The sequence below is a fragment of the Manis pentadactyla genome, chromosome 2 (assembly GCF_030020395.1).
Source record: "Manis pentadactyla isolate mManPen7 chromosome 2, mManPen7.hap1, whole genome shotgun sequence".
Taxonomy (NCBI): Eukaryota; Metazoa; Chordata; class Mammalia; order Pholidota; family Manidae; genus Manis; species Manis pentadactyla.
Window position 1 is genome coordinate 194,696,838 of NC_080020.1, and position 26,708 is coordinate 194,723,545.

The window sequence follows — 26,708 nt, forward strand, 5'->3', positions numbered from 1 at the left end:
GTAAGCCTCCAGCATGTATTCTCTGATGAACAATTAGAAAGTGATTGCTTTATATCCAGAGGAAGCAGGGAAATCAGTTGGATTTAGAGAGAATGCTGTGAGAAGGTATCTCAAACCTGATATCATCACATTAGTGATCAATTTCTCTTGGTAGACTATTAACAAGGATAGTAACAAAATGTTAAGTCTATTGCCTTTCTCCTAGGAATGACTATTAGAAATAAAATGTATTCATAGAGGAAGTAGACCACAAGCAGATTCCCTTTAAAGGCTTGTATTATTGCTTTGATGGAATGGGGTGTCACCGTGTACAGCCAACTCTGCTTTGGCTGCAGAGTTACAGTTTTGAGGGTTATCTGCACATGTAAGCAGATACACGCAAACACACAATTTGAAAATCTAGGTCTGCAATCTCCTTATATCCTACCATTTATATATATTCTTGGTCTTCTATTCCCATTATCTTAGAAAGGATGATTTTTGTCTGTAATGCAAATTAAGGTTTCACTTTTCCCTCATAAGTAAAACAGTCTGTTTTTTAATGGTTAACACCTTTCCTTTGACCAAGAAAGCCTTGATGAAGGTGTGATCTCAGGACATTTTATCATAACCTATTTATAAGGTTTTAGATTTTGTAATGCATTTTCCAAGTTTCATCTCCTTTAATTGTTTGTGATTTTTTAATGTTAAATCATTTATGAACTTCCCCTTTCTTGGTCATCTTCCTAAATTATCTGTGACTTTCTAAGAAATTATATTATTATTGAATTATAGTTCTTCATTCTTTTTGGCTTTACGTGGATGACAGGTGTAGCTCCAGAATTAGACACTTGAAGTAGGAAGAGGAGCTGTAGAGATGAGCTTGTTGCCACCCCTAGATTTATTTACAAATGAAGACTGAGACTCAGGAAGGTTAAATACTCAGTTCTAGGTTCCTTCCCTCGCTCGGTACTCTCTTCTCTCAGCTGTATTTATGAGTTACCCAAAGTCAGAGTAATCTAACCATATCCAAGGAATTCTTTGTGAAGAATATTAAATCAAGTGACTCCCATGGCAGTAAACAGACTCTGAGAAATTGAACAAGTTTTCCATTTACAATTTGAGAATATCCTTTATTTTTTGGGCTATTTTATTCATTAAAATTTACTTGAACTGAGAGCAACCATAACTCCTATGTGCACCATTGAGCTGACAGTTTAAAATACTTCCTTGCTTAATTTATATTACTACAGAGATTTTTTTAAATGGAGAGAAAATAGCATTGGGGTTGGGGGAGGTGGGGAAAAGGTATTGGGAGGAAAGATTTTCTAATGTGAATGTCTTTGGGGATGCAAGGTTAAAGCATGAGGATGTGGCCTTGTTTTAATATCCCATCGTGAATTAATGAAAGAAGGAAAAGGAGAGCCTTCCTGTGTCATTAAATTCTTTCTGTCAAACTCTCAAGACTATATAATGAGGACTGACATTTTAACATTTATTACTGTACATATTTGGAAACAGAGAAGTTTGATAAAAAAAAAATTACAGCATCCATAATCTTAATATCCAGAGGTAAGCACCTTTAAAACTTTGGTGTATTTTCTTTGTAGTTTGTCTTTACATATTTAAACAATAATAGAATTCTACTATACATATTGTTTTGCAACCCATACATATGGGTTTTACATGTGTGTATATATATATATATATATATATATACACACACACACATCTTTTAAAATATTGGTGAACATATACTTAAAAATATATGGTGAACATCTTTGATGTAAACTTCCTTCTAATTGTAACTTTTTAGTGATCACATTGTATTCCATCTGGACTATGCGTATTTCACTGACTCTTCTGTTATTGGACATTTAGAATATTTACATTTAAAAATTTTATAAACACTGCTGTTGTAAATAATACTTGAATGTAAATATCTGTGTTGTGTGCAAAGTGGAAATTCTAAGTTAGAAGGCATAGTTATTTTTAGTTTTTTGTTATTCACTGTGAAACTGAATTTCATCCTAACTCTCCCAGTGTTATTTTTACATTGCCTCCTATGCCATCCATTTCCTAGGATACTGTCCATCCCAGGTTATAATAATCACTTTCAGTCTTTCTCACTGTATAGGCAAAAAAAAAGATGACATTTCATTGTTTTAACTGTTCTATACTCTTTGATTTCCACTGTGTTTGAACATCTTCACATGTGAATCTGCCAATTATACTTCACCAAGTTGACTATTTATTACACTTTCTGATCTGTCTAGTGGGGTGTTCCTTTTATTTACACTGATTCTTTATAAATGTTGTTAACCCTTTATTGTATTCATTATATATGTGGCTAACTTTTTTTTCTCAATTACTTGCTTAGTTTTGTTTGTGGTGCTACATATGTATAGGAATTTAATACTTTCCTGTAGTTAAATCTGTTGGCATTTTCCCTCTATTGCCAATTCCTGTTTTAGCCTTTTCATTCTCCACCACTTGAAGATGATTCTGTACTGGAGCATATTTTTATATTTCCACAGGCAGGAGGTATTAAACCAGCATTTACTCAGGTAACTGATAGAAATGACAAGAGACAGGGTATATTAGAAGGTTGACCAAGCAAGCAGTTTTGGGTCAGGAATGAAGTGAAGGAAGCTATTACCAGCATGGTGAGGTCTTGGAGTTTAGAAATGCCATGGGGATAATAGAATTAGTACAAAATGATTAGAGAGTTTCCAGTTCTTTAGAACACTGAAACCTAGAGAAAGGGAATGACGGAATTTTTAAATGCTAAGTCCTTTGGCTTCTCTGAATGCTAGCTGTGGTGCTGAGCTGTTTGCACATACTATAGAATGTCCTCCCTTTAAGATACCCTCTGTTGTATGAATCTTGTAGACTGCTTCATTTTAACAAGCAAGGACCCTGAAAGGAAAATAATAGCATACATATACTATCTCTGGGCTATAAGATTAAGAAGCATGCCGAAGTTCTTTTCTTTCCCTTTTCAGTATAGATTTTTCCCTTTTAAAAAATTGAAGCATAACTTAAATGCAATAAAACACACAAATTTCAAGTGCACAACTAAATGGAGGAAATTTACCTATTTTTATCTCTCATGTTATCAGTACCCAGGTCATGACACAGAACATTTCTGTCATTGCAGGAAGCAGCTCTCAGTGGAGTACTGACCTACCTCAACACAGCTGTTGTTCTGACTTCATTATAGATGATTTTGCCTGTCCTGAATTTTATATAAATGGGATCATAAGGTTCTGCTCTGTGTCTGGTTTCTTTGTCTCAGAATAGTATTTTCAAAGTTTACCCGTGTTGTTACATGTATCATTAGCTGGTTCTCTTTTATTTCTGAGTAGTGTTCCATTGTATGGATATACCACAGTTTGTTTATTGATTCTCACATGGAAGAACTTACGGTTTGTTTCCAGTTTGGCTACTGTGACTGTGAGCATTCTTAAATGAGTTGTGGACCTAGTAACTCACTTCTTTTAGGTGCATACTGGAACGGGGAAGCCTGGGACATAGAGTAAGCATTCGTTTAACTTTGTTAGAGGCTGTCCCATAGTTTTTCAAGGTGGTTGTATGATTTTCCAGTCCTGCCAACAATATATGAAAGTTTCAGTTCCACATCCTTGTTTAAACAGAGTATTGTCAATCTTTTAATATTAGCAATGTTTTTAGATGTGTTAAAAAATTGTGTTTTGGATACTCTGGCTGATTCTAACAGGAAAGCAGTGTAAATGTTTATAAGCTGAATTTCCTTTGCAAAGAGAATTATAGAATATACGATTTCAGGCATTTTTTAAAAGATAGGATCAATTCTATGTAATTAAGGAAGGTAAACTAAAAAGTTAATGGCTGCAGAAACAACTGTATGTAAATAATAATGAATAGCATTTGAAGATAAAATCCCATGTGAAACTTAAATTATAGCAAATTCTCAGGTCCTCTCTCATAACTTCCCGGCCTCGTCTGGTATTCTCCTCTTTCTCTTCCATTATATGCCTGAGCCTGCAGCTGCCAGCCTTCAGTTTCCTTTAATAGTGAACTGATATTTGATATTAAAATATTTATTAAAAAGTGCTTTCTCATTTTACATGAGAAATCTCTTGCTGCCTTTAAATACAGCGAGTACAATATAAAAATCAGTAAACATCTGAGGAAGAAAATTATTTTTAAAATCAAAAATTTCATCATTAGCATAATTACTGCTAAAATTGTTTTGGTTTTAGTTGAAATTGCTTGTTAATAATAGCTGGCATTTATCTAATACATCTTTCTGCCCAATATTCACAATATATTAGTTAATGTAAATATTAACACTGAGAACATAAAATACTTTAAAATATGAAAAGTCTGTACAAAATGAGATATAAAAACAGGGAAACATCTTAATTTTGATGAAACTGATAAACATAAGAATGCAATAGAAAAATAAAGTGCTTACTCTGCACTTCTTTTTGAAAATACAGTTAAACAACAGATCATACTTAGAAAGTTTCTCTGCTTAATGTGTTTCAGGTTTGTGTTTGTTTTTGAAATGCTCATTATTTTATTTATTAGAATCAACAGATTAGAAAACAGTGAAAAGGAAAAGTCATATATTGAAATCTTAGTTTTCTTGACATGTTCACAAATATTACCAGATTAATTTTAAAATAATAACAAGCACAAATAAAATATTGAGCAATAATTGTGCATTTTCTGATCTTAATTTATCTATGTATGTGGCATTTATCTCTGAATGAAGTGAAATCTCACAGATATTCTAAAATTAGAATCAAGCTTGTTCTGATGATAAATTCTAGAACAATTTTGAATTATAGTACCAGTAATAATGGGGACAGATAGTTACATTGCTATTAAAATGGGCTGTGAGAATAAGGCAATGGACTTGGAGTTAGGCAACCCAAGAATTTGAATTCCAGCTCTTTGGACAATTTCCTTATCTGTAAAATGGGGGTTATATAACTCACCTTATAATTATATTTGAGTGGATATGTAAAGTGCTTGTTGATCAGCAAATTTTAGTCCCATTCCCCTTCAGTCAGGTTAGGAAAATTGCTCTTTATCTTCCCGGTGGGACCTCATGGAGAGCATTGAAGATTCTTCCCCATCTATTCCTATCCTGCCTTCCAGTGATTACCAATCTATAGGACATGTCCTCTGGAAGCTGCAGATTCATGTCAGCATCCTTTCTGGTCTTTTAAACACAGAGTACTGCCTACATGCTTACTTTGTTTTAATGCATTCTTCCCTTGGCATCTATTTCACTAACCACACTTTTCTTTCCATTCTTATTATTCCATCTTCTCCCTCTTCCCCACTTTCTTCTTTCTGCCACCAGGGTAGAGTCTCTCCATTCTATCTGTCTTCTCTTTCTTGGTGATTTTGTGAACCATTCTCATTTATCTCCCAAGTCCCTTGCTTATAGCCTATGTTTACTAAATGCTTGTTTAATGAGCAAGTACATGCAGGCATTTTTTGGAAAAGGATTTAGAGGGAGCTAGATCAAATATTGATTTTAAACACAGTGCATTTTTCTTTAAACCATGATGCTTTTCACCAACTATATATTAGGTCAGAATATTGACTTCCCAGTGGTATAAATAAATTTGGGGCTATGAAGAAAGTTTTCCATAGATGGCACATCCATTCATGTCCTGAAACCCGCAGTGTTCCGTCTTTACATTTTCCATTTGGTTCTCCCTCAAATGTTGCAGGGACTATTTGCATTATTTTATTCAGAAATGTGTATTGAGTACCAAGTATGTGCCAGGCACCTTTAGGTCTTTAGTGGCCCTAATCTTATAGTGGGGGGCAGAATTTGAGATTGTAACAGTTTATGGTAACAGCAGTTTTGAGTGTGGTTCCTAGACCAGCAGCATCAGAATCATCTGGGGGCTTCTTCTATGAACCTCACACTTGAATGTCATCCAGACCTAGTAAACCAGGACCTCTGAAGCTGAGGCCCAACAATCTGTAGTTTAACAATTTTAACAAGCACTGCGGGAGATTCTGCTGCATGATAAAGTGGGAGGACTACTGTTATAGTATATTATTTGGGCAGAAGCAGGCATTGGATGACTGTAGAGAATACGTCAGCCCTGTGGGCATTTGTTAAATGGGTGGAAGAAGGTTTCTGATAAAGTTTTATGAAGGATATGACCTATGAGCTGAATCTTGTAAGAACACTGTTTAATATTTTTTATGCTTGCATTGCACTAAAATCTAATATAGCCTATCACACAAATCACTTCAATTTTTCAAAATCACAGTTAATATGAAAAATAATACTAAAATTACTTAATAGGAGAGAAATCATTATTTTGGCATATGCTTTAAATTGTTAGTGGGCTGATTAATAGAGAGTGGCTTACAGACAAAACACTGGTACCAAGGAATGAACTGTCCTCAAGGCTAATACTATCCTTTAAAATTTGACTCCATGAAGTCAGTCACGTGTTTAAGTTGTAGCCTTAGAATTTCATTTTTCAAGAATTACTATTTCCTATAATTTGGGATAAATGTCTTAATATACAATTAATGGGACAAAAAAGATATCACTGGCTTATAAGTAAATCTTTCACAAAGGCAAGGAATGAATCAATATTTAAATTCATATCCTGCTTGTACTCATCCTTATTAGTTGTCAAATCTAGTGATATATTTGAGAGCTTTGCATAGTTACAGGGTAGCATAATTTAAAAAGAGTTATCACCAGAAAAATTCCTTGTCTAAGAAATCACTGTTGTCAATTCCTTGCTTAAAATATGTGTACAGACTGAAGAAGGCATCTTCTAGTGATCGAGTATTTAACAGCACTTCACCATAAAACCTTTAGTTTCTCTCAGTGAGCAAATCTCAGTTCACATAAGTGAATAGAATGGTTCTTGATAGACCAAATTATTAAATCTAACTCCTCTGCCTGTAACCTGTCCCAGCACATCAACAATTAAGAAGCAGTTGGAGTATTCTTTTTTTTTTCTTTTTAAATGATTGCTTTGAGGTTGTTCCTCTTCTGCTACAAAGCTGAGGTGATAAAGGGGGAGTAGCCCTCAATGGTCCTTGTGTTAACCTTCTGATTAGCCCTTGTCTCCAGGTAACCTCCTTTATGTAATTCCTGTGTAAGCAACTGGTACTCAGCCTCTAGGTTAAACCCAATTTTGCTTTGAAAAATGAATCAATTAATCAACAAATATGTAAAGCAATAAATATTACATATAATTTAACATATGACTTAGACCGGACTCTTTTCTGGCTTTATCATTTTTTAGCTCTGTGGTCACAGATGGTCACTTTACTAAACTAAGCTTCAGTTGTAACTTGCCTAATTCTCACTAATTACTACTGATCTCTGATTTCCCCCAATTTAAAGCAAATTCATACAAGTAGCACCATGCTGCTCCTATTTTCTATTGTTGGGAAGGTAGCCAACATTCATTATCTCCCATTTCTTGAGTTTTATTATGTAAAAAAAAAAAAAGAATTTTCATTTTGTAACTTTGTAAGTCTCCCTTTTCCTCACCCAATTTACAAATCTAGATCCTGTTAAACCTATTTAAAGTTCAAAGGTGTAAATTGTGTCACTTGTTCATAGGGTGGAAAAGGTGAACCTTTCTAAATTTTAAATGTGAACTTTAGTTTCTCTCAGTGAGCAAATCTCAGTTCACTCCTTGTCTTAATGGGACACAGTGAATTCAATAGCCTAATTCCTGTTCTGTGGGGTTCTTTGGATTTAGGAGTATAGACAGGAAGTCAGTACATGTTGGACTAGTGACTCATTTTGGGTGCCACTGGATACTTTGCATGTTTTTTTGGTGCAGAGACATGCATTCCAGCTTCATATTTTCTTTAATATTCAGGTTTGCCTATATAGCATGCTCTCTCCCTGAACTGCACATGGCTGGAGGCCAGAGAATGCTTTTGTTCCAGTGAGACTGCCTAATGTTAATGTTTGCATGGTTACTGGCTTTGGGATTTGGCTTTAGAGGGTGATGATTTTCTCCTTGCCTCCCTGTATTTCTAGCTGTTAATCATCAATCCTGAGTGTCTGAATTCTTTCAGGATGGCAAAGACTTAATTTGACACTGCAGATTTCCCCACACAACTTCAGGGCTGCAATAATTTGGCATGACAGAAGTTACATGCTGCCAGAAAATTGTCAAAGGATAGAAGAGTACAAATCATTGCTGTTTGAATAGATAACATTTGATGCACATTCCATTAGTTTAGTGAAGAAACAGCCAGACTTGTGGTTGTATGTTGTCCTTCTCATCATATCTTCATCAGAGCAGCTATGGGATCAGCCATTAAATTTTCCTTCACATCTCCAGTCATAGTTTATCTTCACATGGTTGAGCTTAATGCCGTATTCTATTTCTACAGCCAAGAATACCCTCCTTTCTCCTCTCTGACTTTTTAGCTCCTGCCCATTCATCCGCTCCCTAAATCCTTACTTCTCTTGGAAGCCTTCCCTCCCCTGATCACACTGATTTGCCTCTCATTTGAGCCTACTTACGTCATTGCCATATCATTGGCACTTTATTATATTGCTTTCCGCATTTCATCTAATTCTGTCAAGTGCAGATCTTCTCAAGTATAACATCATTATTGTAAAGTGCTATGTTTCTTTTCTGTTCCTTTGCCAAACAAACCAAGCCATACCTCCAGACTAACCTAATGCTGATCAAATACTTGATATAGGACTCAGGTATAAGACTCAGGGAATATTTATTAAAATCATTGATTTTTCATCTAACTAAATGAGAGTAAAATGTTTCAAATGTCATAATTCAAGACCCTTCTGATTAGAATTTTTAGTCACTTGACATAGTGATTTTAGAATGCTGTCAGAACATTTTGCCTGTAAATGTTTAAGTCATTCATCAGTTTGGCGTGGTCCTGACTATAGGAAAAGCTTACCGGGGAGGTGTGGGAGTGAGGATGTGGTGGAGATGGTTTGAAGGTTCAGTCTTCCAAGAAAAATAGTAGGTTTTGATAATATTACTACCCAAATACCTCCTATTGCTATAGTATGTTGCCCTCTGGGTAGGAGGGGAGCTGGATCTTGCCTAAGTGTGTGGTATTTCTAACAGGAAAGATTGCAACTTGTGTTAGAACTGAGGGAGGCAAGGATGGAGAGGTGACTGGGTAGTGAAGTTAGTGCTTGAGGGACAGAGGGAGTAGGTATGAGGAGAAGTTAGTGATTTACCCAAGGGATTTCAATAGGCTGTGGCTGAAAGGGCTTCCCTGACTGCATCCAAGCTTCCAGGCCTTGGGGTTCCATGCATTTCTAAGGTGCTACTATTCCCTTCTCTCCATTCAGCCCTTGTGCAGTTTCCTTCATTCAGGTGCTTCCATTAGTGTTGATGAGTGACTGGAAATGGGGTGAATTACACAATTCATTTTGGAAATTAGTATTACTGTTTGAGTCATTTTCTTACAAATTAGTTCAAGTGAGTTTAATAAAAGTAATTGGGGTGCAGAAAAGGGTGCATGATAGAAAGGAGGGCCTTCTTGTTGGATCAAAACAAATTATCTTGCTGCTGATCAGAGGTAAGAGACTTCTTATAGTAAGAGAGTTCTGACATTTTGGAAATAAAGGAGTTCAAAATAAGTGTATCTCAGTGCAGTCACTGAAAAATATTGGACACTCAAAAATGGCTATAGTCTGAGACACTGTAACTTTATGCTGCATTTTATGAAGCATAGTGTTTCTAATTTTGTTTTCATTTTGCATAATATAACTGCAATATATAATTAATGATGAGGAAATGCTATAAAACTGAACCACAAACTGAAATAATTAAACAAAAAGACATTTTCAACTCTCAGTTGGTGTAACAAGAGTCATTATTATTCCATTGGCACTATGAAAATGTATGATTCAGAGAATGTCCCCAGTTTATCCTACAGTTTTGCCACATTTCTTTAAAATGTGATTTTTGATAAAAACCCCAAATCTGAAACATTTTCAGTTCAAAATCTGATCTTCTGAATTTAAAATTATTAATAATCATAATTTTTAAATTACAGTTAACAATGTTAAATGTACTTTTTAATTTTGGAAATACTTTACATACACAATGTTATATGATACATACTGTAGATTGAAATGTAATTGAAGTATAATTATAAAAATTTCTTTGCCCAGAACACAACAAGCAATGCCAATATCTGAAGCAGTATATATATGCTCTACTCCTTTGTTCCAGAGATAACTACATCCTGAATTTTGTTTTAATGATTTCCTAACTTTTTAAAAAGTTTAACCATGTAAGTATATATCACTAAATGGTACATTAGTTTTGTTTGGTGTTGAATTTTATATAAATTGAATAATTATACTTGTATTATTTTGTTTGTTTTGTCTCTCAATTTGTTTAAGATTTGTTATAGCATTTAATTCATTAACTCTTACCACTGCATATCATTCTGTTGAGTGAATAAAGCACAATATTATTACCTATCCTACCACTTGTGGATATTTGGGTGGTTTTGAGATTTTGCTTGTATAAACCAGTCTCCTTGGCCGTCTTATGTGTGATTCTGGGTTATACACAAGATTTTCTCTTCGGCATAGACATGGGAATGGGATTGCTGGAGTACATAGAAAGGATATGGAATGCATAGGCTAATTTTCTTAGTAAAATTGCTTACCATTTACAGTCTCTCCATTAGGGTATAGGGACCCCCTATTGCTATGTGTAACTTCATCAGAACTTCTGTATGTTTGCTGATCTGCTGAATGTACAATGGTATCTTGTGATTTAGTTTGAATTCCCTTGTTTAGTAATGAAGTTGTTCATGTTTTCACATGTTTCTTGGCTATTTGTATTTCCTCTTCTGTGAAATATTTGGTTCCATTTCTTTTTTCTATTAGATTGTTTGTCTTATTGAGTCTTAGGAATTTGTTATATTTTCTAGGAATATTCCCCCAGCTTGTAACTTGAATTTTCACATTTTTATGGTATTTTTCAGTGAAAAGTTCTTTATTTCAATGTATGAAAAATTAGTATTTCCCTTTATACTTTGTATTTGATGTCTTGTTTAAGCAATAATCTTCTACCCTGAAGTCATTAAATATAAAACATTAGTAGTTAAGGTTACAATGTCTAGAATGAACAAATATCCTCCTCCCAGACAGTAAAAGGATCTTTGCTTTAATTTTCATCATTATCTCCTTGGAATGACATGCAATCGATAGGTTCAATTTTAGTTTTATTAGTTTTATAAATTAGATACAGTTGATATTTTTATATAGTATTTCTTTACATTTACCCAGTGTTTACCATTTTCTTTCCTTTCCTTCTTCTATTTTAGGCTTTTCTAGGATCATTTTACTTTTTTCTGATGTACATAAATTCTTTAGCAGTTGCTTTATAAAGTGAGGGTCTTTTGGTAATGACTTCTCTCACTTTTTTAATTCTTTTGAAAATGTGTTTATTTAAACCTCATTCTGAAAGACTCACTGAGTTCAGCAGTTGTAATTCAACAGCTGTTGTCTCACACTTTGAAGATTTTCCTTCCATTATCCTTTGACTTCCACTGAAAGTGTTGAGAAGTCAGTTGTAAATCTAATTATAATTTGTTTTTAGCTACCCTCATTTCTCTTGACTGCTTTTAAGATTTTTTTTCCTAATATGTTCTTCTTTCACTACCTTGTTTCTAAGAAAGGGTTTCTTTTTCTTTTTTTACTTTAGATTCAGTGGGCTTCTTGCTCTTCCCACTCTCTTTTCCCTTTACTTCTGGATCACTGATTACATGTATGTTGTATATTTTCATTATCCCTTCCGTGTCCTCTAAGCTACTTTCATAGTTTATCTGTCACTTTTAAATGTATACCAGGAAGAGTTCTGACCATTTAGTTCACTGTATTCGCAGGACTATTAAAAAATGACTTCATATCTCCTGAAAATGGTTGTTTGTCATGGCATTTTCCATTTGAATTTTTTGGGTAGATGGATTAATTGAGGTTTGATGCTGTTTCAGGAATAAACATTACTTAGAATAACTCCTATAGTAGATGTGGGACTCTGTGGTAACTCCCTTCAGATCACCTAAACTTTTCTAATTGATATTTTGAAATTTGTTGCTCTGTTTTTATTAAATCCATATCAGCATATGTGTTTGTTACATATTAATTTTATTTGTTACCTCATTATTGCCAGCATAATTGTTCTTACCTGTACCTGTGGGATAATAACTTTTAAGAGTGTGTTGTTTGATGCTTGATCTACCCTATTAATAGCACTTGAAGTTCTCATTTTCAATATTTTCTTGGCTTCCTATGTATTCTCAAAGCTCAAGTTATTGAGTAGAGATTTTCGTGGAAGGGCAGGTGATAGAATATTCTGGTTGTAATGGAAATGTCTTGTTACTTTCCCAGATTTCCACTGCATTTTCTGTCTCCATTCACCTCCGCAAATCTTCTTCCCCAAACATTTCTGAATATGGAAAACTGATCATATCCTTTATTATATAGCCCTCAAGCTTCTACTTAAAATAAGAATGTAAGATCATGATGTTCTAAAGGAGACCCTAGAAGAAGACCCTGTTCCTTCATGCTCTAATTATCTCCTTTCATAGCTTTCCAAATCATAATACCAATTCCTCCACTTCATGCCATTTCCTGTTTTCCCATGTAATGTCAGTCCTTTTCCTTGATATCTGGCCCTAACTCTCCTGATTGAATTCCTGAAATACATTAAGCTTTGCTTTTCACCCTACCATTTGTCTCCAAGAAGGTGAAATATCAACAGGAATTTACCAAAAAAAAAAAAAAATTTGTATTCCTATTCTTGCAAGATTGAACTCTGAATACAAGTTCCAAAGAAACTTTACTGTGGTGATTAGTTTCCGTAATACTTTTGATGTTATTTTTTGATCATTATCAAGGCATCTTTTAATACACTGGCTTTTGTGGGCTAACCTAGGAACCTAAGCACCATTTGTAACACTAATTCTATGGGAAGATTGTTAATAGAGCTTGGTACAACTGGCCTATAAATGGGATCTTGGCACGTAGCCCATTTGTAAGCTGGGCACTGGCTGTGCAGGAGAGAATTTGGATCACTGCGTGGGCTGGGAGGGAAATGCCTTCTGTTAACCGGCAATGCCACAGATTTGAACATTGCACATTTGTTTTGTGTAATCTTCCATCTAACTGTGAGCAAAGAGCATGATTGAAGTGTTGCTGACTATGTCTAATGTTTATAGATTCCATTTTAGTAGAGCAGGCTGCTACGTTCCATCATTCTATCTTAATTCTAAATATGATTTCCATTGTCTCCCCTCTTTAGTCACCCAGCAGCAGAGCAATGAAGTAATTTTACCTTGCAGTTCAGTAACTTTTAATTGCCTGTTCAGTTTCACTTGATTCTGAGAAAAATGGAGCTGCTGCCTGTGCAGTTTTAGTTGCCAATTGTTAGGCAGTTTAATGCTAAAACAGTAAAAGAGCTCTCATATTCTTTAGAGAGATAAAGCAGAAAAGAGATCCCACTGTGTTGTACTATGGTTGTTATGGCTTTGTGGAAAATGTGTGTGTGTGTGGTGCGCATACACACACATGCGTGTGCATGTGTGTGTTTTAAGGAATCTGAGTATTACCTGGAAATGTACACCAAACATAACCTATGAGCAGTGGAATTATCAGTAATATGTATTTTCTTGTTTACATTTATTTTTTTTCCATGCATATGTTACTTTATAATAAAATTTTAAAATGTTTCCAAGGTGGGTAAAATCATGGCATTTTAGGTTGGGACAGAACTTTGAGATCACCTAGTCCAACACCCTCATTTTAAATGTGAGAAAAATGAGGTTCTGAGAGATTTAGGAATTGTTCCAAGCCTCCCGAGACTCTGCCTAGGACCCATGTGAGCCTTATTGTGGATATTCTGATGTGTTTTCTCTGATTCTTGGGATTAGTCCTCACAGTCCTCATGGAGAGTATATAGTCCTCAGAACCTTTTGTTCTTACAGTTACAGAGAAACTGTACTGTGTTTTCATTTGCATTTCAGTGAAACCACTCTTATATGGACATAAAGGCATTTAAAAAAATAGATTCAGAACATCATCAATATCAATCACATTAATTATGTGAAATAAACCTTTATCTCTGAGGGATTAGAACATTTCTGGCCTTATGATTGAATAAAGTGAGAAAAAGGAACTTGATTCATGTAAAAGAAGGAAATTGTGGTGAGTTGCTTCTGATTTGACCTGAGAAGGAAAGGGAAAGGAGGGAATGAAACATTTTATAGAAGTTTTTCAGAGATTTTTTTTTCTTTTTTTGTCATTTTATAGTTGCAGGACCCTGTCTTTATTCCCCCCGCCCCAAACAAAATTGTACAGGCCCCATATAGGAAATAGATGAAATTCAAGCTTACCTTTTTTGAAGCAGCAAAAGTGTCTGCAGAAAGTAGCATCTCTTATCACTCCTTAATAGTCAGGTGAGAGGAAGACTAGCTCCTACCATCAAAGGCTGAGGTCTTGAAATAAAGACTCCACTATAACCAGAATCTAGCTGCTCTGAAATTCATCTTGAGCATGAAAATTCCATTGTTTTTTCTCTTCAGGGTTACCAGATACTCAAATATGCAAGCAAAACAAGGGTGTGTAAATTATTTTTGTCAATAGCTACAATGATTAAACTACATTATGTACTATCAGATCAACAAATTCCTTGTGTACTGATTTTATATACCAATATATATAAAGCATTGACAATAGAGCTCCATGTGGCAGCTTCCAGGCAGTCTCTGTGCTCTGACTTTATCTGCCAAGTAGAAGGTGAACAGGTAGAATGATGGAAGTGTAAGATATTCCTCTTCAGTATCCTCAGCTACTTTTTCTTCACCCTTTGTATTCTGTAAGGCATTAAATATCCCTGCAGTCCTGATGTCTTCTACAAAAGGGAGGAGATCTGATACCAGACATTTAAATTTTTGTTTAATTGCCTGGCTACTCCTGAACTGAGCTGCTGGTCATGACTAAAACAAAGTAGGGGCATGTATCCCTGTGAGCTTTCTGTCTGCTTGAGTATACAATTCCTGCTGTGCACTTTGATGCCTGCCTAGATGTCTTCTGCTCACAGTGAACCCATCATCACTTGCCCAGAGGGACTAAAAGCTTGCTGGCCCCTAGAGAACAGATTGCTAGGCAAATGACCTCAGCACTCCTACGGCTTCCAGGGCAGGAAGACTGCTTGAAGGGTTATTTGGCCTGGCCTTCCTCCTATTTTAGTGCCTCCTATTGTCAAAAATCTCATGAATATCCTATATGTATAAACAAACACCCATCCCAGGAGTGTCAGTGTCATTGAGGAATTATGTCAAGTGGTGTAATTGTGAGAGGTGAATGTGGGGTTGGGGAAAGGGAAGTGAGCAGAATGGAAGACAAAAGGAACAGAATATAGTTATTCACCATCCAGGCCTTGATTAATAGACACTGATGCAGTAATTCTAGATATAATGGAATTTATACTACATTTTTATGGCTCAGCTCAAGCTTAGGATGTCAGAAAAAAATTCTCTACCCATACCATTTAACAGAAACCTCACTTTCTCCTGAACTTATTCTTTGGAACAATCATTTACCTTTATAGAACGTTACTTTATACTTCATCTCTTAGTATGTATGACCGGTATCCACTGCTATCACTTTCAACCTTTTCTGCCTAAGGCAGAAAGTAGTTTTCTTAGTCATTGTCTTAGTAATTTTTAGCTGCTTTTCTGTAATAAAAATACCATAGACTGGGTGGCTTAAACAACAAACATCTGTTTTTCACAGTTTTGGAGGCTGGGAAGTCCAAGATCAAGGTGCCTGCAAGTTCATTGTCTGGTGATAACACTCTTCCGGGTTGCAGACAGCTAACTTCTCATTCTGTCCTCACATGGAGCAAAGGGCAAGATATCTCTCTGGGTTCCCTTTTGTAAGGGTACTTGTCCTATTCGTGAGGGCCCCCCCTGGTGACCTCCTAACCTCCTAAGGCCCCACCTCCTAACATATCATGGGGGTAGGATTTTAAAATATGAATTCTGGGGGGCACAAACACCCAGTCCATTGCTGGCAGCAACTCCCAAGGGGCCCTGAGAACTCTGTCAGAGTTCCTGACATGCTGTAACAAATTGCCTCTGTAGTGCTTATGCACACTAAAGTTTGAGAATCACAGTCTCTGTCAACATCTAACATGCTTTAGCCAGAAGATGGAGGGTAGTTTATTTTTCTCATTGTTTTGTTTACTTTTTTGTTGGTGATGAATAAGGCAGCTGAAATTGCAGTATATTTATTTGGCTTATCTTAGGGGTAAATCTGATGTAGTCATTTTCAAGTGATAGGATGAAAGGAAGTGAGAAGATTGAGAAGGGCAGTGTTCTGGTTACCTTCTGAAAAAGTTCAGGAGAAATCTCCTACCCCTAAAACCGCCCTCAGTTTCAACGTAAGTGCAGAGAAGGAGCCAGCAGTGGGAATTTTGGTTGTGCTCAATAGAATAATCTGAACTGTCAGAGGGAAAATATCAGATGCATTGAAAATATCAACAGCATTATCAAATGCACTGCCCAAAATAGCTACATGGAGAATTTAGATCCATGGTCAGTCCTGTGACCATGTAAAAAAAAAAAAAACCTGCACAGTTTTCCAAGTAACAAAAACAAAGAGCAAGCAGCCATCTCATAACCTACCACCACCTTGCCCATGTCTGCTGTGCCTGCACCTTCTCTTTTCCCTGCCCCCCTCTCTTCCATGACTGCCTTCCAACTCTGCCTGTCTTTCTTCATCTTGTACTAGCATAACCCTTAAGGTAAAAGCCAAAATCCTGAATCTTTTAATATCCGTGTTCCCCTGTGAACTAAGAATAAAGGGGAAAAAATCCTAGAATTTGGTTGTTCTGGCAAAGGGTTAATTTATTAGGAGTCTTGCCCAAGAGAAAAATTGCCAAGCAAATAGAATTGCATTAATGGATAAACTGGGTCAAATTCAGATAAGAGAGTGTTTATAGTGAATAATACAAATAATAAAGAAAAATTGTATCAGTATCTATTAATTAGGACCAAGATGACAACTGACTATATTCTGATCATTTTGCTTTTCCTTCTACTCCTTGCCACTCCCCAAACACCAACCTAGGCTTTCACAATGAACCATTATGACTTGATTCCTCAATATAGTTCCCCTCCTACAAGTGCCTAGGTATTTATTATTATTTGTGTTTAGATTTATGTATTTTGTATTTATTTATTTATATACTGAATTTTTTTGGCAATAAGGAGCCATAGAGGTAGGTGGAGGGCTAAACCAAGTACTCCAAACAACCTCCATACCCTGGAATTCAAATAATAGTGAAAGAATTGTTATTTTTTTAAAAAGAATGCAGCTGTCCTCCACTTTATATGTAATGTAATTATTCATTATTTATTATAATTCGGGACACAGTGAGCAGTGATTACATGGTAAAGATGTTGATATAGCAATAAAGATAACTCTAAGACACTTCCACAAGGCAGTGTGAATTGTTATGTGCAAAGTGTGCCCAGAAGTTGATGGGTAGCAATACCATGGGAGTCATATTTGTCACTAACACGTGTTTAATTATCAGTCTGTTTACACATACAAAGATTTTGGTTACTATAGCACTTTAGATTTTCTTTTATTTGGCTTATAATGTGAAATAAAACCAACATACAGAAAAAGGAACTGAACACAAATGCATGGCTAAGTGAGTCATCACAAAATGAACATGTGTGTGAACACATGTGTGGGTCAGGCCAGCGCCCCGGAACCTTTCCTCATGCCCCAGCCCAGATACAGCTCTTCATCCTCAGGGGCAACCATTCTTTTCACTTCACTACCTAGACTATAGTTTTTCACGTATTTGAGGGTTGTGTAAGAGAATCATACAGCACATAATATTTTTGTCCTTTTTCATGCAGTTTGCTGTTTTTGAGATTTATGCATAATCTTGTATATAACTGTACTTTAAGAAATTAGTGTGTAGTATTTTGTTTTCTAAATATGCCAAAATATATTTCTCTAGTTTCTTATTGATGGGCATTTGTGTTTTCTCCAGTTTGAGGCTACTATAAATAAGACTGCTCTGAGCACTCTTGTCCATTCTTCTTGGTGCACAGTTGCACACATTTCTATTTGGAGTAAGATAGGAGTGGATGTGGACGCTGGGTCATTGTGTATGTATTTCTGCTAATTATTGGATGATGTCAAACTGTTTGCAACACTTGTCTACACCTATTGTCAGTATTTTCAACCTGAGTCCATTTGATGATTGTTTATAGATTTTCTGCATTTCTTCTTTGCTTTTGTGGTGTGACTCTCCTCTTCCGAAAGAGTTTTCATCCCTGTCTTAGGACACAGGTATAAACATACCCATTCACTACCTCTGGGTAAGGGAATAAATAACAATAGAGATATATGTTATTATATTTCAAGGTATAGAGGCACATTTTCCTCTGTCAGTGACTCTACTTCTATAGGTGTGAAGACACTGTGGAATTCTTATCATGTAAACATTTGGATATTTTTGCATCCCAAATCGCTAATTGTAATTGATCAGACACTTCTTTCTATAATGAAAAATATTTTTGAAAGTTCAGAAGTAGATTTTGTGCACTGAGGAAATATTCCTCTTATTTAAATTTATTCACCATTATGTCTTTTTTTCTCCCAAGTTGCTAATTCTTCATAAACAGTACTGTGAATGATATCATAGATCCTGGCTACTTCTGGTGTGGTTGTGAGGGGAAGACACACCTGGTCGGCTGGAATGGTCCACTGAGGCTCAGATTGTCCATGCAGGGCTTCTTCATTCTCGGTCTCATGGGGGTTTAAAAGCTCTTGGGGATCCAAAACTTACATCCCATACCACATACTTTCCTGGCAGGGGAGATTCTATGGTCATAAAAGTGGTTTTCCCAGGTCAAGGCTTATTCATTGCACTCCAGACTTGCTGACCCCTGCAATTTCCCCAAATGTGGGAAACTCGACAGCATAATTTGTGGTAGTGGGGGACTGTGTTCACGCTTTCCCCACACCATTAAAAAAGAAAACAAATAAAAACAAAAAACAAAGAAACTTACATACCATGAATAGGTCCCTATCTGCCAGAATGCATCTCTCTGAATATTCAAATTAACATTCTACATTTGTAAATAGAGACTCTCCGAAGTTAGCTTTTGGTGAGCCATTATCTGAGAGTATTTGATCTTCTATTCATGCTTTTTTCTGGAGATAATTTGTTAAATTGAACATTACGGAACTCCATTTTGATTTTATTAAGTAATTCTTGAAACTAGTTTTGTTTTAAAGAATAGATGAGATAATCCTTGACAATTACTATCTTTTTGTAAACATGTTACATAATATCCTACTTAATAGAAGAGCAGATGGCATCACTTTCCTTAGCTTATTTCTCCTTGCTAAAATAAAAAGAATCCTATGTTTATTTTTGGTGTATAGATTTATCTAAAGGTTTTAATAGTCATGCAGCCTTTGCCATATCTAAGAAAAAATGGAACTTAAGTTGTGCAAATTATAGGACATTGCATTTGTTTTCTGTTTTTAATGTGAAAAAATATTAAGAAACATAGTAATATATATTAAAAAACACCCATTATCCCACCAAATGATATTTATAAATAGAACCTTATAAATTAAGATGTGATGGTCTCTCTGCTTTGTTAGTCTCATCTCAAATTCTCCAGTCTCCTCTCTCTTAGTTAGTTTATATCAATTACATAAAACACATATTTTTACACATAAATACATATAAATATGTGCATCACAAAAATGGCACCAAGACATCCACATGTAGTTTATAGATTCAATTTGAATATATTCTCTAATAATTTTGAAAGTATTACCTTGATTAATATTTGCTACAGATTTAATTTTTGAAGTAATAACAAGTAAACTTCAAATGGATACACCATTCTATAAGGAGAATCATTTGAGGACAAGATATGCTGTATTCTTGTACATTTGCCTGAGGAAGACTCTATTTTAGCAGCCTGGAATCCAAATAGAAACAAAATATCATTTCAGAGAGCACAGGATGCAGTGCTCAAATTGAGCAGCCTTGGGCACAAAGGATCATTGCTTCTTTCAAAGCCTCATTCTGAATGAAATATATTGAGTGGCAGTTGGTTATTTTTTTTTCCATTTACAGTGTTGCAATTGTAGTTTTCTATGAATATGTGCTGGGCATTAGAGGACATAGAAATTTGTTCTACCCATTTTAAGGCAAACTGTTCCAAGTGGCCAGTTAGGTTATCCAAGAAGCAAAAGAAGAGGGTAATAAACAGTCTTGGTCAGAATAATGCATGTGCAGCCTGTTTGACTTGAGCTGTTGCCTTGGCACATCCCAGCACTAACAGGAACAGGACACTCTCTCCTTCCTCTTGGACTGCATTTCCTCTCTGCTCCTGGACCCCGAAATGGAGCTAGAGGCACCCAAACTGCATTTTAGCTGCACTTAACTCTAAATATGTGTGGGCTGACCTTGAAATCTAATATATCATTTTGATTAAATAATATCTATTAAATAATTATTCTGCTTAAAGCTGAGAGCGCTATGCAGTTTTTTGCACATGAGGAAATTTCATGATACTGATGGACATATGAAAATTTTGAAAGTAACTATAACACTTGGCAAGAAAAATGCCGTGAAAGGGGCTTGATAAGCCATGACTCAGGTGGCATGGAAGGTAGACAGCGTCTTATCGATCATTCACCACCTGGATCAAAAGATCACAACTAGGTGAAAAAAAATCACTTAATTCCTGGTTTGAGTTAGCTAAACTGTGGGTGAAAAAAGGGAAAAAATAATCCTGTCCAATGAGATTAACTGTTCCAAAGCACACTGGGGCACCTTGCTGAAATGCAGAATCTCTCTGGAGCTGTGGAGTGGGGCCTGGCATTCTGCATTTCTCCAAGCTCCCAAGTGATGCAGATGATCGCAGTCCTGGGATCACACTTGGAGTAGCAAGGACCTGGATCAGCTGAGAAGCAAAGGAACGATAACAAAAAACAACCCAAAGCAGCACCCCTCCCCAAATGGCAAAATAACAAAAAAGTTCTTAATTTATCATACAAAAGTTGACAGAAGAGGTTGAGTCTTGATCGTGTATAATAGGAAATCAATTCAGTAATCATTTGACTTGATTGATATTTTCTTTGATGCTTTTAATACTTGAAGGCCACTGAGGAGATTTAGTTTCATCTTTTGCTAGAACAGGGTATTAAGGAGAAGGTAAACATTCATATCCAGAACTATCGCTATACTAAGACTGGAGGTTAAGGATGAATCTTAAACCATTTTTGAAATATTCAGCAATAATCTAAAGACAAATTAGACTTCTTTCTCTGGTTTGAAACAAAAGGCTTCAGTAAGAGTGAAAAAAATATCCATCACATTTAATAGCATGGTAACTAGATATGGAACTTACGTTTATTTCCTCAATAACATCAAAGGACATGTTATGCATAGTTTACAGGGATGAGAAAAAAATGTGTCATTATCATTGCTTAAATTTGAGAAATATTTTAAGTCAAATTTAAAGGGAGAGATTATTTTTCTCTCTTCTACTTTCCATGTTTCTACTCCCATTAGTTCTAATGGTCTAAAATACAAGGCTGTGGACATGGAACTGCAGTATATAAAACCAGTTTATTTAGTAAATCTCTCCTGTGTTCCAAACTGCAGTAAGTAAAAGATGGTTTCTGCTGCTCTGTGAATAGAACTCTTTAAAACAGGATCTGGGAACCTATCAACAGAAAGTGCAGCCAGACAGGTCATGGTATATGGGAGCTGACATTTGGTGGAGCAGTGCTCTTTTCCATGAGAATGAAGGTCTACGTTTCAAACTGACTTTCAGAAAACACAAGATATGAAGCTTTCTTGTGATTTCATTTAAGCCTCACAGTAATTCTGTGAGTTAGATAGTAACTTTTTCTCCATCTTACAGATGAGGAAACTGAGGCCCAGAGAGGTTAGATAACTTGTCCTAGTACAAAGTTGATCAAGATTTAAGTGTACTGATCCTTAATCCTGCTCAACCAAGGAATAAAATCCACTCACAGATCTCAATCCTGAATTTATCCACAACTAAAGCCAATATATCTTGAAAGTTAGGAACTTTGTATGCTTAGGGCCAAGACAGCTTAGAAGTGCACTCATGTTTCAGAGTCCTATCTATTTTTTTTATTGGAGAAGCAGTAGACAAGGTTATATCCTACAGGACAAACCCACCTGAATCTTAGTGTCAGATGGATCAAACTTTATATCACTTATTAAAGTGACTGTAGTGTGGAATAGATGTTAGCTTAAATAAAAACCCTTTTAAGAAGATGAATCTCTTACCAAGTTATCACTCAGCAAGCCTAAGTATTTTTACTGAGTTCTTGCTGTGTACCTAGTATTGTGCTAAAACTCACAAAATGCTATATTGCAAAAACAACGGTTTGGAGATCTTTCTCTCTATGGGTGCATATATATATATCATCCAAGACTGACAACATAACAAGCTTTATTTCATTGAGATGCACTCCTCAAGACCCCTAGAAGAAGGTCCATTCCAAGAACCAGACATGTCATAAGGTCCATTCTACTCATGAGTCTATTTGCAGGAACTTGCTTAGAAGGGGACAGAACAGGACAATTTTGAGTTACTCTCCTGAGGATCTTAGGACAGCATTTTAGTGTGATCTTGGAGGGAACTGTTGAGGAAGGGATAATTTGAGCAAATGCAATTTCTAGAGAGGTAGCGGCAGAGCTCCCATGGTGGCATCAAAGGGAACAAGAATATTAGTCTAGACAATGCAGGCTGGGAACACATCGCCTCTCCACTTTTCCTGGGTGACAATTTGGCCTGATTTTGTGAATAACTGAGAGTGTCCACATGGGGTCTGCCAGAGGAAACCAGGTCATAATTTAATATATATGAAGACAAATTTGTTACAGATGGGGATTTACCACATACAGAAGGAAAGAATGATTCCCTCACAAATTACACTGGGTTTTATTCTAAAACAGCTCCCAGACACACTGAAGGGACCTAAGAGGTCCAGCCTCCCATATTAAAGGTGAAAAAGATTGAGTGCTTCACAATTAGTGACGGAAGTGTCCCTGGAAGCCAGAACTACTGATTTCCCACCAGTTTAGAGAGGAAACCTATGTGACCTAGTAAAAATCTGTGTAGTAAAATTTCAAAGACATTGAAGTTTGAGTATTTTTCTTTTTTTAATATATAAATTCTTTTATTAAAACCTGATTACCTTTCAATTAGGACTCATAAGAATATCTTGTTTTACATGCTGTATTTTTATTTGAGTTCCAAATAGTAACTAAGGTTAGTGTAACCAAATCATAGTCAAACATTCTTATTAAAAAAAAAAAAGTGCATCAAATAACAAATTGTACACGGGAAAGGACCTTGGATCCAACGTGCAGCTCCAGGCAATTAAAGTATTGAGAAAATATCCCTTTTCTCATTCAATGATTTTCTTGAGAGGGATCCCTTTATATTAGGTACTAAAATTACAGCTACTACTTAGAGCAGCTCCTGTGTATCCAGCACTTTAGTAAGTGCCTTACAAACATCTCTAATTATTACCAAAGAGCTTGGCAACCTATCCCTATTTTACAGATGAGGAATATGAAGCCAGGAGAAATTAAATAACTTGCTCAAGGTCACACTGTTGGATGGGTGGTGGGCTCAGCTCATTCACCAAATCTGAGTTCCTTACTTCCTTGTTCTTCAGTGCCCTGTATCCTGCCTCTCAGTGAATATGCAGACCATCTTAGATACAGTGTGCACATGGCTCCATGAATGAAATTGTTTTGGGATGGTTTCCCAAGGAACGTTATATCACTGATTACCAAGAGCTTCTCATTCCCTTTTCTTTTTTCTAGTGTATGTGCAACTTCCTAGATATTTGTCTATATATCCACAGAAAGGGTAAGGGGCAGTGCTGAAAGTCATTAGTCATTTTAATGGATCATGGTTTAAAGTCATGATGGAAGCATTTGAGAGTGAAACAGGAATCATATAAATAGTTGTTTGGTGGTGTTTTTACATAGACACAGTTTCAGTATATTGGCCCTGATCACCAATTACAGTGAAAAATGAGATTGTTTTGAGTCTAAACTGGGTTTCAAGCAAGGTCTCAGGCTTTCACAAATATTCAAAATGAGCAATTAAATCTACTGCTATTTCATTTGCAGTCTCTCTGGGTTCTCCTCAGATGACCAGGACTAATGCCAGTTAGGGCCTCTTGTTAAAGAGACTCTCCCTGCTTAGTGATTGATTAAATTGCCTTTCAGGCTTTAGAGATGTTCACACTTAGAGGACTCCCCTATCAAAAAGTTAAGGTTCTTCTTGATCTTTGCCTAACCTGACATACCTTTAAGCTTTCAAACATCTAATAATGATAAACCAGAAACCAAATAAAAGGGAGAAAATAAATGCACAAATTAGAGTAGATAACCCCTAATTTTTTTCATGCATACATTGCCAAACATATGGCATCATATTGTTATGTATTATTCAAGAAGCTAAAGAATTGGTTATTAAAAAGACATACAATAACCCATTTAACAAGAGAAAGCCACTTCAGCCCTTAATTCAGTTTAGTAGTCCATCTGAACCAACGCTTCTGCATTTTGATTATACCCCAGAATGTCAGTATTTAAAGTTAGAAACCAAATCTGTTTGCATTTTAACTGAAAAATAGGAGGAGGGACACAAATAATGCATCAATTTTGAATTTGAGCTAATATAATCAGTGACTTGATTTGTATTAAAAAAATGTAAACACTTCTTTGAAATCTGATTCAGCCTTTGAAAGGGAAAAGTACTTAACTGAGAAATCTGCATTGACAGAACAAATCCTACTTGCAAAGTAGAAACCAATGTTGTTGGCTTGAGTAGGTCTCAAGTCAGCTGTGAAATTCATAATCTTTTGTCCATAAAATAGCTTCTCCTATGAATGACAAAACAATTTTTGTGCTGGGTGTTTGCCAGGGCTAAAGACAAAAGACTCAGTGTGCACACCTGAGCACCAGCTGCAGGCTGGCTTTTCAAGGATGGTTGTTTTCTTAGGGGTCACAGGTGCTACCATTCTGAATTAATGAGTATGAATATTGCTTTAACAGGTCAGATGTCATCTATTTTATTAGTAAAAATGCAATACCATAGTGACATTAAAGAGCAGCCCCAGACTAGTCAATGAATTCAGTGATGTTTGACTCTTATTTTATATCAGGTAATTTTTTTTTAGGGTGTCCCACTTCCAGCTCTTTAAATCCCAATAGATTAATCTAGTTATTCAGTGATTAATTTAATTATCTTGTAAGACAGAAGCCTAGAGGCTTCTTCTGCTTGGTATTAGGTTTGATTTTTAAAGTACCAGTCATCCTTGAATAATCAACAAGCCTCAGATTGTCATTGCTTTTCTCTTTTCTCATTTTAAAGAACACAACTGTGAGGCAACAGGTGGAGACCGAAGTTATTTCTACAAACCCGTTTTGCATGGAGGGACAGGAAATTGGGTTGATCATTTCTCCCTTTTTTATAACTTCCAAGGGCAGGAACACTGGGGATTCCAATTTGGAGGAGACTCTTTGCCTTATGTTTCATGCAACAAAGCAGTTTGGATTTTGCAAAGCATAGACATTGGTAAATAATATTAAGAAAAACAAGCCACAAATAGACTTTTTCATTAATTTGTGGCCCATGCCTATTAGCATATCTACCTGTCATTTGATATGACCTAGTCTGGTAACAAAGGAGATTTTTTGGCATTGGTTATTTAATATTAATTCTTACTGATTTAAGTTTTGATTTAAAGTGTTATGAATCAGTTAGCCTGAAATTGTGACTTGAATCCTAAGTTTAACAAATAACATTTTTATTACCTCTGGTAGGTATATATTATATCAATTAATTTTAAATCTAGCTATTGGATTATCATAAGAATTATGTGAACAGATTAAAAATAGGAATACAAAATGTGATTGCTACTTGAGTTTTAGGACCCTATATATTTAATGAACATTTGTACATTGAGTTTGTAAAGATTTGTGAATCATATCTACTTTAATTTACCTTATTGGTTAAACCTTATAGGAAGAATATTATTTAAATTGAAGTTGATAGCTCTGTGACTTATTTCAGTTTCTTAAAACATAAACCTTTGAGTCTCTGAAATCATATGCTAAACAGTCTTGTCTGGTGATAATACACTAGTTTAATTTTACGGAGTTAAAATTTAAACTAAATGCAATTAGATCAACAAGTACCTTTATATTAACAGAGGCTGAATATGTATTTAGCACACACTGTACACTGATAAGTACTTCACATTTCATAAAGTTGCAATAAAACCCATTCTTCAGAACAAAACTCATTGATAATAAAGGGAGGAAAATTTGGAAAGGTACAAAAAATAGATTTTAATTAGTAAGATCTACTTCTATAGCTCTGAAAAATTGCTTTCCTCTGGGGTTCAAGTAGAAAAGAGGGGCATTTCTGTTTCTATCTTACCCAGCTGCACAGTGCCATCCCTGAACACCAGTGCTGAAAATGGCTTTAGTTTGCTCCTGGAAACCTTTGACTCGCTGAATACAGGAGACTGAGCGACATGTGCCTGGTAGTCCATTGCTACTCCTTCTACCTGGGTTTTCCTTGATCTTTGGAAT

General features: G+C 35.7%; 1 protein-coding gene and 1 non-coding gene across 27 annotated transcripts in view; both read left to right on the top strand.

Moving 5' to 3' along the window:
• Positions 1–26,708, top strand: part of NRXN1 (neurexin 1) — a 1,068,016-nt gene that overhangs the window by 673,904 nt on the left and 367,404 nt on the right. The gene's annotated exons all lie outside the window — the stretch shown is intronic.
• Positions 18,879–19,042, top strand: LOC118932517 (U1 spliceosomal RNA). Its single transcript, XR_005032816.2, has one exon. It is a non-coding gene; the product is annotated as a U1 spliceosomal RNA (small nuclear RNA).